At 41.7% G+C, this 10,851-nt stretch overlaps 1 protein-coding gene across 1 annotated transcript in view; it reads right to left on the bottom strand.

Annotated features, from left to right (window-relative positions):
* Positions 1 to 10,648, bottom strand: part of JAK1 (Janus kinase 1) — a 235,334-nt gene extending 224,686 nt beyond the window's left edge. Inside the window, exons 1-3 of the mRNA XM_069541134.1 lie at positions 10,530 to 10,648; positions 10,038 to 10,109; positions 6,744 to 6,835 (exon numbers count right to left, since the gene is read on the bottom strand). The gene's annotated coding sequence lies outside the window, so the exon portion shown is untranslated. The remainder of the gene's footprint in view (positions 1 to 6,743; positions 6,836 to 10,037; positions 10,110 to 10,529) is intronic.
* Positions 10,649 to 10,851: the final 203 nt, after the last annotated feature.

A 10,851-nucleotide genomic window follows, 5' to 3' on the forward strand; every position in this document is an offset into this window, starting at 1 on the left:
TATTTATAGTTGGTTGGTTATTCAGGGAAGCTCAGAACATACAAGGCATAGCAAAATATTTGAAATTGGCACGGCAGGGATCAGAGCTCACTTTCTGCTCCAACTCTGTGTGATATGATCAAGGTAGAACACTGCATGGGATCTGGTGGGGGCCATTCCTACCACCAAAATCTGATTTCCAGAGCATGAGTCCAAGTGAGAGCTTTGTGATAAAGTAGATACGATCCACAAATGATGCCTTTTACTCAGGGCTAATAAAACACGCGATCCCTTAGAGAAGGTTATTGCTGTCTATTTCTTGTCTCTATGCTTTTACTTCTCTTATTTTCAAATTTAAACATATAATAACAAATAGAAAAAAAAATCTTTCATGATGAAGAGCAAGCTACTCAGGGCTAATAAAACATGCGATCCCTTAGAGAAGGTTATTGCTGTCTATTTCTAGTCTCTATGCTTTTACTTACTTTCAAATTTACACATATAATAGTAGGAAAAAAACCTTTTGTGATGAAGAGCAAGCTATAGAATACTCCTTTTAATGAGGCTGGGAATAGTTGAGTGACAAGTCCAGGTAGGATGTTTATTAAAAGTTTATTTTAAAATATTAAAAGTTATTTTAAAATCTTTTCAGACATTGTATTTCTACATTTTGAGAAAAAGAAATAATATGCCACTTGAATGTTGCTTTGGTCATCAAAATGGTCATATATACATACATACACACACACACACATATATTACGCATACGATACACACACACACAAAATTTCATCTTTACCACTACTCCAAAGAGGCAGGCAAATGAGGCAACTAGAGCATGGAAAGGTCCACTGAGTTGCCCAATTTCACCAGAAAAGGCATAAAGCCGGCACGAGATGCCCCATCATCTGCCTTCCTGTTGAGGCCTTTTCTTCACTCTACTTTTAGTACTTTCATTGTTATTATACTTAGTTTTCTTTATATTTTACAAAATTTTAAAGCTATGCTATGTGAGAAACCCTGGACATATGTCTAACAGTGTACAGATTAGAGAACTTTAAATGCATAAAGACATGGGAATTACATTTTAATTGCTTATTTGAAACAGCAATTATCTTCACACTGAAGACTGTCTAAAGAAGAGAGCAATCAATTCAATCCTGCAACAGTGCTATTACCTTGCCCTTGTTTTTTTGTTTTGGTGGTGGTAAAATAGACATAAAATTTACCATTTTAGCCATTTTTAAGCGTACGGTTCTGTAGTATTAAGTACATTCACATTGTGCAACCATCATCATCCAACTCCAGAAATTTTTCATCTTCCCAGTCACTCTGTTAAACGTGAATTTCCCATTTCCCCCTTCCTGCAGTGCTGGGCAACCACCATTCCTCTGGCTCTATGACTCTGACTGCATATAAGACGACTCACACTGTTTTGTGCCTGGCTCGTTTCACTTAGCTATCGTCAAGGTTCATCCGTGTCGTAACACGTGTCAGAATTTTCTCCCTTAACAATGCTGAGTAATATTCTGTGGTACGTATAAACACTTTATCCACATTCATCGATGGACACCTGGGTTGCTTCTACCTTTTGGCTATCGTGAATGATGCTGCTGTGAACACGGGTGCAAAAATATCTGACTCCATTCACTTGGGTATATAACCAGAAGTGGAAATGCTGGATCATGTGATATTCCTGAGTTTCATTCCAGTCCTCCCATTCTCACATACCTAAACTGAAGAATACAATGAATACACCAACCAAACACACATCGTGTGTATGTGTGTTTTAAACAAAAACCCCATCATATTTTGCTTGCATCACGTCTCACTTAACCCACTGGAAACCCCTTACATCTACGAACTGCCCCAAAGCGCCAAGGACCTCCAGGCCTAGGCAGGCCCTCTGGAGCTCACGCCCCAGACTGAGCCCAGGATTTCCTGTTGACAGGAAATGGGACCTCTAAATTTTGTTACGGAAAGAAACATGACATGTCTCTATCCACTCTTCAACACAAAGACGTAATTTTATTCGCACGATAATATGAATACTGTTCAACACGCAGGGCTTTTTTCTCCCTGTTTAAGTTGAATTTCATTCTGAACGTCTAATATTGACAAGCATCAAGATATTTTAATCAGGTTACTTTTTACGTTTACAAAAGTGGCACAATGTCTGTGAATGCCACTCCAGAGATACTAATCCACACTTCGCACTTATCCCAAATCAGTCTCTTAAAAGTCCCAAAAGATCTTAATAACATGTCTGCTCAGTACAACAAGGCAAACAACTACCCAACTCCTCTTTAGTCGCATATCACAAAACAGGGCAAAGACAGATGGAATAACATTCCCTGTGCTCTAGGGAAAGCACAATACAGGAACAGGGTAAGAGGGTTTCTGGGTCCCTGCCACTGTTTCACATGCCTCTTTCATCTTCTGTCTTCCTTCCCAGGCACGACAGAGCTCCTCTGATGGAAGGCAAGATGGCTGCCATCCTTCAGTTATCACAGTACTGTACCTTTAGAATGGACAGCATCAGCACTGTGATAACTGAGCCAGGGCAGCCTGTCAGTCACTGTGTCGGCCGGCAGCATCCTTTCCGGGTGGCTGCATGACTCCCTCTGAAGGCTCCCCAGGAAGTGGAAGACTACAAGATCCCCTTCTGGTTCGAGATTTGGGGAAGCAGAAGAAAAAGTAGTGTCACAGCCCAACAATTAGTGAGGCTGAAATAGTAAAACGCCTGGTTGAATTATATTAAGACAAAAGCTGAACATATGATTTATACATATTGATGAGCAACCACGAATACATCACATATGCTTTCCAGCTCTACTTCACAGTGTTACCTCTTCGGTGCACGGATTTGCTGATTCCATCTCCCTGACCTCAATCATTCATGCAATAAATATTTACTTAGGGTCTACTATATTCCAAGACCTCTTCTAGATGTCCAGGAAATGAAGATAAATAAGACCTGGTCCCTATCCTCAAAGTGCTCGTGATCAAACATGGCAAGAATACTTCATATCTGCCTAACATTCAGTAATTTTCTATGGCTTTCTGCTTTAGTTTTCACAAGAACCCCTATGGGGTTGTCAATGAATTACACATTAATTCATCACAAAAGGATTCTGGAATATGTTAGGTATCATTAGCCCATTTTACAGAAAGAAAATAAAAATCTAAGAGAGGTTAGGTGATTTACCTGATCATACCACTAAGTTACATTGAACCTGAGTTCAAATCCATGTCAAATGACTGAACCTAGTGTTTTTCTCTACCCCAACCTAGCCATTCAACTCCATCAAGGGAATATTCAGTTTACACAATTTATGCAAACTAAGTTTCTGAAAACATCTACTTTTTGCTTAAAATTTTTAGTTTTCTCAGCATCTCAGATCATGAAGCAGAAGCTTGTGGGAGTTTTATGATTTAAGAAAAACTAGCAAAAAGAATGACTTTTATTGTTCTTGCTCTGAGTGCTAAGAATATACTCAAATTGATGACACTAATGATGATTACATATTTATCACACCTGTGAGGTGTTTTCACTAAAGTTACGTCAATTTTACAGTTAGGATGAAGGATTGTTAACAACCTTTGGAATGCCTTTTAAAAAATCAACACATACACATCACTTGCTTTAAAATTATCTGTACCTTTGAGATGTACCCTGAAGTCATCTTCAAGGATGATGGACATTTTTTTTTAAAGATTTATTTATTTTTATCTCTCGCTGCGTTGGGTCTTGGTTGGCACGCGGATCTTCGTTGAGGCATGTAGGATCTTTCATTGCGGCACACAGGCTCTTCCTTGTGGTGTACAGGCTTCTCTCTAGCTGTGGCATGAGGATTTTCTCTTCTCAGGTTGTGGTGCGTGGGTTCCACAGCGCGTGAGCTCTGTAGTTTGCAGCACGCAGGCTCTAGTTGAGGCGCGCAAGCTCCGTAGTTGTGGTGCGCGCGGGCTTAGTTGCCCCACAGCATGTGGGATCTTAGTTCCCCAACCAGGGATCGAACCCTTGTCCCCTGCACTGTAAGGCGGATTCTTTACCACTGGACCACCAGGGAAGTCCCAGGGATGATGTACTTTTAACAAAAAGGACAAAAAGATTCTGAAACTAGAATTCAGGCTTCAGAATAATCAACTTATTAAAGCCATGAGTCACTAATTTTTTTTCCATATCAGTCATAAGTTCTCAAGTTATTTCAATATGAGTGTAACTTGACAGATATTTGAAAAATAACTGTTTTCAATTAGGCATTTGCTCAGTTTCAAAGACTCATTATATGCAAATTAGATACTAGCTCTCTACTTCAAATAAGTCAGAGAGATCAATCAATTCTTTAGATCAGCACAGGTCAGAAAATAGCAGAGTACAGTGAGCCTAGCTCAACTGTTAAGTTTATGCACTATGAAACTGACCTCATCTTCAGAAAAGGAATATCCAGTGAAACAATCCACCCACATACAAATTAAAACAACATTCTCTGAAGTGCAAAAATATGTAACAGTTAAAGAGGTCATCGCTTAGGTCTTAGCCAACTGATGTAATACAGAGTTGAAACACGAGAGGGCAATGAAGATTAAAAAAAAAATTGGATCCCTTAACCTAAGGTTCCTGGAAATAGTCGCACATTTTACCCAAATTATAAACATCTGTTACATGAACAAAGATATTGTGATTATTTGAGAATGAAATTTTAGATAGCTGATACATCAAAAAGGATAAAAAGATTACCACCGAACAATTCCCAGCCACAAGTTTTGTCAGTTTTGGAAAAGAGGAATACTTACTGTGAGATACTAGAGGGTAAGTAAGTATGGGGACAAATAAATAACTCTGATATACTTAGTAGTTATTAGACTGTTCTTCACAAAGACTGAGTACTAATGCAACTGAATGTCTAAATATGAAGTCAACAAACCCGAACTTAATGTTTGTAATGTGCTACAAAGTTGAAATTCACTCTATTAGCCATGACCAAAAATCAGACAACTAAAGATTTTTGGTACAAAAAGTAATGGGTATTTCCTTTACTTCCTTATTTTTCTCTCATTTATCTACCTAAACTGGGCGTGGGGGGATAGGGCGGGGAGCCTAGAGGCCAAGTAATAACAAAAAGCAAACCGCCATTACTCTGTGATCTTCTCAGAATAACTCTAAAGCAGTTTCAAGGAAGAAAAAAATGTGGGTTTTCAGAACTGTATTTTATAAATACTAGTAAACACTTAAAACGTTTTCTTTCTTCATGGAAATTATTTCTTATAAATGCGCATTTAAAAAACTAAATCTATCAGAAACACTTCTTTTTCAGTAGATTTTTCTTAAAAAAATTGACTTATTTTCATTTTAAAACGAATGATGGCAGGTGCTAATGCTACAGTACGGAAGTATACTGCACAGTGAGAGGGGAAGAAAAAGATAATGACGTAAAATGCTTTCCTCCAGAGATCAACCTGATTTTACACTCAGTTCTTCTATGATGAAAATGACACAAGAACAATTTCTTCGTGATGCATGCACCAAATATTATCAACTAGAAAACCAAGTACTACTGGCAAACTGGTATACTAAAAATGTGCACACACAAAAAACATGTCACGTCTCTCTTATCAACAGACCGAAAGTGAAAATACAGTGATTTTGAACTTTTAAGTATCTGATTATAGATTAAATAACTGGAGGAACCATGAAATGAACTGCTGGCATGTAAAATATCTGACAATACTTTAAAATTAAAATAGTTTAAACAGGTTAATTTCAATCCACTGGTCTTTTACTAAAGTGTGATGTTTTTTTCTTCCCCAACTTGAAAACCACAATCCAACTCAGTGACATTATAAAATGTGCGCATTTGACCAAACTGTCATGTTATAAAAATGTACTGTCAACAGAAAGTGCTAAATGTCAACTACTGCTTTGTCAGAAATACAGAAAACGCATACCTGCGTTTCGTGGCAAAGCTTTGCTGGTAACAGTGTTCGAAAACTAACTTGTGCCAAGATTAGTAGGAAATCAGGAATAAGAGGGTTACACAATTTTTGCTTTCCTTAGGAGAAATAAATCAGCTAAAACGGCAAGGAAAAGCCAAGGACGACTGCCTTGGCCAAGTCAGCCCCAATTCTCACAGAGAAGCATTAACTGGGAGTAATTGCAGAGGGGGTGACATTGTTTTACCCATTCCAAGCACTGGCCTCTAAACAGTCATGCTGCATAACCTCAGCAGGTCATGAAGAAAAAACCTAACACAGAAGGTCTCTATACGATAATGGAGACAGAAGGAGGAACGAACTGGTGGGGATTTTAGTCCAAAAAGGCTCCAGGAGACTAAAAATCTAAAATAAATGGACCATCCCACTTCATGCTTAATAGAATATAATATTCTATTCTATGGGCCTTTCCCCTTTACATGTGCACTCAGAATACACACTTGTAGTCCAACTGTCTACTTCTTTCACTGTTGGATTTTGCTCGAGATTTAATTTTTTTCCCCAGATTTTGGATTTCTGTCTGCTCACAAGTCAATTTTATTCCGTCTCACCTCTGTTATCATACCCTTTTAGAAAAACCAATCAAAAATACACCAGCTGACTTCAAAATGACCCACCCCTAGCTAGTCTCTCTAAAAACCCTGGGTGTCTCCAATTAACCTATGATTTCCTCATTACTGGCAGCACTGCCATTTAGAAATGCTGGGTCTTACCTCTCAAATTCCCTTAACGGACAGCTAAAGGGGGCGATACCAAAGACGTGCACTGACCTCTACTTCTAGAGCCTTGGGCTGTTCCGGAAACACAATCACACTCCTCTTTTCTGCAGAGTCCACCATTCTCAGAGCTTCTATTCCTACACCTGGAAAAGGAACACATTTCTACTTGTAACACATAGAAAAGGAACACATTTCTACTTGTAACACAGAGGTACTGCACTCATTATGAAGTGCTATATCTTAAACTGTGATTTACTTTGGTACTGTTTACATCTGATTTCCTCAAATCAACAGCATTGTTCCTGAAGTCAGAGACTGCTGTCTTCATGTCCTTCCACAACATTCATCACAGTCCTTTCCATAGAGTGCAAGCTCAACAAATACTTGCCTAATTCATTGACAAACTTCTTCATTTCCCAGGGATTCTCGAAATAGCTTATCAACAAACGTACATGCTTAATTCCTCTCTCTGTATGTCAACCGGCAAGATACTTGACAGTTTGTCATCTACAAAATGAGGGGAGAGTACTAAAGGCCCAAGTCCCTTCCACTGCCATTACTGAATCTCATTAGATAAAACCAAACTCCAAAGATAGCAACATCTCCATTCAGGTCGACATTATACTTTTTTGTTGGAGGAAAAGGGTCAGGAACCTTGTGGGCCCAATTACCACCAATGGAGCTATGAAGTGAGGGCAGAAAGTGAATGCAAAGAAAGAGAAAATAAACAAAGGTGGGTGGCATCACTAAGATGCCACCAGGTGTCATGACTGTTACAGTACCACGAACTGTTCTCTGATATATTTTGGCATGCCCAGGAACCTTTTACAAAAGCAGCTCTGGCCAGATATGTGGATCGCTAAGTTTTCCCAAGACACCCCTACCAGCCCTTCCAGCACCCGGGACGTCTTTATTGACCTTCCTGCGCAGGGCACGCCTCCTGTGTAGAAATCTGCAGGGCAGTCACTATTAGTTTCATATACTGTGATAGTTAACTCTTGGTGCTCCCAAATCTCCAAATGGAAAATAACAGGGGAAAGTAAATGGTTGACAAACATGAAGGAACTGTATTTCACGCAGTCACCTCTTTTGAAATTAATCCAGGGAGAAAAAGGAGCAATGCTACAGGCCAGCGGTGTCCCAGAAAAGTAAAAAGCAAGCTATGTATGTAATTTTAGATATTCCAGTAGTCACATTTTGAAAAAACTAAAAAATAAACAGGTTAAAGTGACATTAACCATAAATTTCATTTAACACAATATACCCAAAATATCTTCATTGGAACATGTAATCGATATAAACATTAGTGAGCTATTTTACTCTTTTTTTGTACTAAGTCTTTGAAATCCAGAGCATATTCACTTATAACACATGTCAACTCGAACACTAAACCTTCATCAGAAATACTCAATCTGAATTTAGATTTCATAAAAGTTACAGCTTAAAAAGTAGATGCACATATCCAACTTGTTTCCAAACACAACGAAGTTTTCCAAAAACTGAATGGAACACCAATTTTTGATTTAAAAATCGACTTATCACCCTACCCAGATTTCAGGTGCTTGACAGCCACACGTGGCTAGTGGCTACTGCATTAATGCAGGTAGAGAAAGTCCTGTCATCCGGACTTTTTTTCAAACCGGAACCCTTCACCCAGCAAGTCATTCTACAGCACCCACCAGGTACTCAAATTATGCCAAGTATTTTCTGCCTTACTTCTAATCCTTATGGTCGTTAATACTTCAGTGATGATCATTTATTAAGCAGCCCTTCCTAAAGACTGAACAACTCTTTCTGCTCAGAGAATTCAGGGAAAAAAATGGAGACATCATGATTCAAAGATATGGAGTTAATTTTCGAGGTAAAGGTGGAAAATCCTGACATCGTTAGTTCTTTGTCCAGGATATTAGTCACCCTGCAAAAGTTACAGGCATTGTTTATAGTAAGCCTCTCAACTTCCATACTCACAACAGCTGTCACTGCATCCTCAGATTCCTCGCCTTCAAAAGCTCCCTCCCCACCAACAACCTCCTCTATCTCTAGCAGACTCTCTAGAGCACATTCTAGGAGCCCCTCTTTAATTCATTCTGAAAAGTACTTGTTACTGTTGACATACCGAAACACATGAATAATTCAATAAAGAATCTAGAACCATCTGATTAATCATTCATCGGTCTAGGTACCCAACTGACCTTGAGAAAAGCATTTCGTGAATATACGTGGAAAGTATCCCCATACCCTTCCCCCAAAGAACCAATTACTACAAACACTATAGCTTTCTCTACCCATGTCAAAGTTCAGTGTTCCTCCTGCAGCTGATTTAAAAGTTGATCTTCTAAAAGGAGCTGGATTCCTAAGGTAGTTCTATTTTGAGCCTTCTTCCTGTTCTGAAGCTAAAGTTGGAAGGGCTTAGGTGGTGATGTCATGGAAGGGAGACTGTTGGCTTTCACAGAAGGGTCTCCTCCTGCAACTCTGGGGATGTTCATGTGGGGGACACCAGCGGGAATGTGCACCTCTCGTCGCTTTCCCCTCCCTCCCTTTTGAGTCCCAGCTATTCATTAGCCAGCAAGAAAACAAGTTCAAATAAGCATGCAAACATATTTACATATTTTACTTGTTAAGCGTCTCAAAAATGAAAAGACCAAGGAGAAGGAAAATGCCTCGCACCAGGAAAAAGGGGTGACAATCCACCCCCCCCCATCCGCACCTCCCTAAGTATCTATCATAGGACTAGGGTCAAAGGGTGGGGGGGAGCAGCTGATAAGAAGAAAAAAGGGATTATAAATCCAGCAAGCTTGAAGAGGGAAATGCTGTTGGGGATACTCAGGACAGAAGGAAGACCCCTGGCTCCCTTCTCTTCCACTGTTTTCCCCTCCCTTTTGGAATGGAGGAGATTTAGGGCAGGGTGTGCCTTCTGCTTGGGAGGCGTGCTTGGCTCTGGAGAACCAAGAGGGGCCAGGGTGGAGCCCAGAAAAAGAGAGCCAGGGACTGGCTGCTTAGGCCAGATTCTGGACTAAGCTCTTAGTGGAAGAATAAAGGGGGCTGTGGCGGAAGAGCAGACGATTCCATTGGAAGACCCACTGGGGAATGCAGAACGCACACTAAATCCAAGGGGATCACTTCTCTCTCAATCTAAACCCAGCAGTTAGTTGCCGGGTGGTGGGGTGCAGGTCCAGAGGCAAGAGAAAATCCCAACACACCTGTAGACCACTACTTGCCGGGGTGGGGGGATGGGCGTGCCCAGGGCAATCAGCAGGTGAAAGCAGCACTTTCTGGCCAATTCTGGGATGGGATGGTTGGCTAAGAGCTTTGGGGAACACAGGATTTCCCGGTTTCTCAGCTCACCTCTCTTCCAAAGCGAGGAATAAACACAGGTGTGGTCCTTCTCCAAGAAGGTGGCAGCCGGCCTGCGGGTAGCTGAGTGAGGGAAAAGATTCCTTGGCCGCGGGAAGGCAGGGAGAAGCCCTGGGGTTAGCTACGGCCGAGAACAGGCGGTCTCCGCCAAGTCCCCTCCCCCTTCTTGAAAAGCGACCGGGACCGGCATAAATTACAGCCACGCACCCCCCTCCCCAATTACGCTTCTAATAAAAGAAACAGCCTCTCATGTCTAAATAAAAACTGAAAGCTCTTGCTGATGGAAATAAACAGGTGAGCCCCGAAAGGAAGCGGGAAAAGATTGGGGATAGGAGAATGAACGTGCAGAGAAATCCAGTCCTCCCCGCCCTCCCCGCAAACCCCTCCTCTATCGCTCCGGAGAATCTGCGTGGCAGGTTGTAAGCTAAAAATGCCACTCTGACAGACCCCGTCTCCCCGCCCCGAGCCCATTCTCTCTCCTACCCCAGGGTCCAGCGTCCCGGCCTCGTGGTAGCGCCCGGTGCCCGCGCCGCGCAGGGCTCACCCTCACCCCGGACCGCCACCGCCGCCGCCGCCGCCGCCGCCGCCGCGGGGACTCCGGTCTTCCTCTCTCCTCCCTCCCTCCTCCTCCTCCGCCTCCTCCTCGCAGACTCCTCCCGCCGGATCCTTCATGTAAACAACATCCAGGCTCTATTTACAGTCGCCGCCGGACGGCGAGGGACCCACGCCAGCTGCCTGGAAGCAGGCGGGGGTGGGGGAAAAGCGAGTGCGCAACATTTACACATACCCGCCCCGCCCCTCCGCG

This window comes from Delphinus delphis, chromosome 1 (genome assembly GCF_949987515.2).
Source record: "Delphinus delphis chromosome 1, mDelDel1.2, whole genome shotgun sequence".
Taxonomy (NCBI): domain Eukaryota; kingdom Metazoa; phylum Chordata; class Mammalia; order Artiodactyla; family Delphinidae; genus Delphinus; species Delphinus delphis.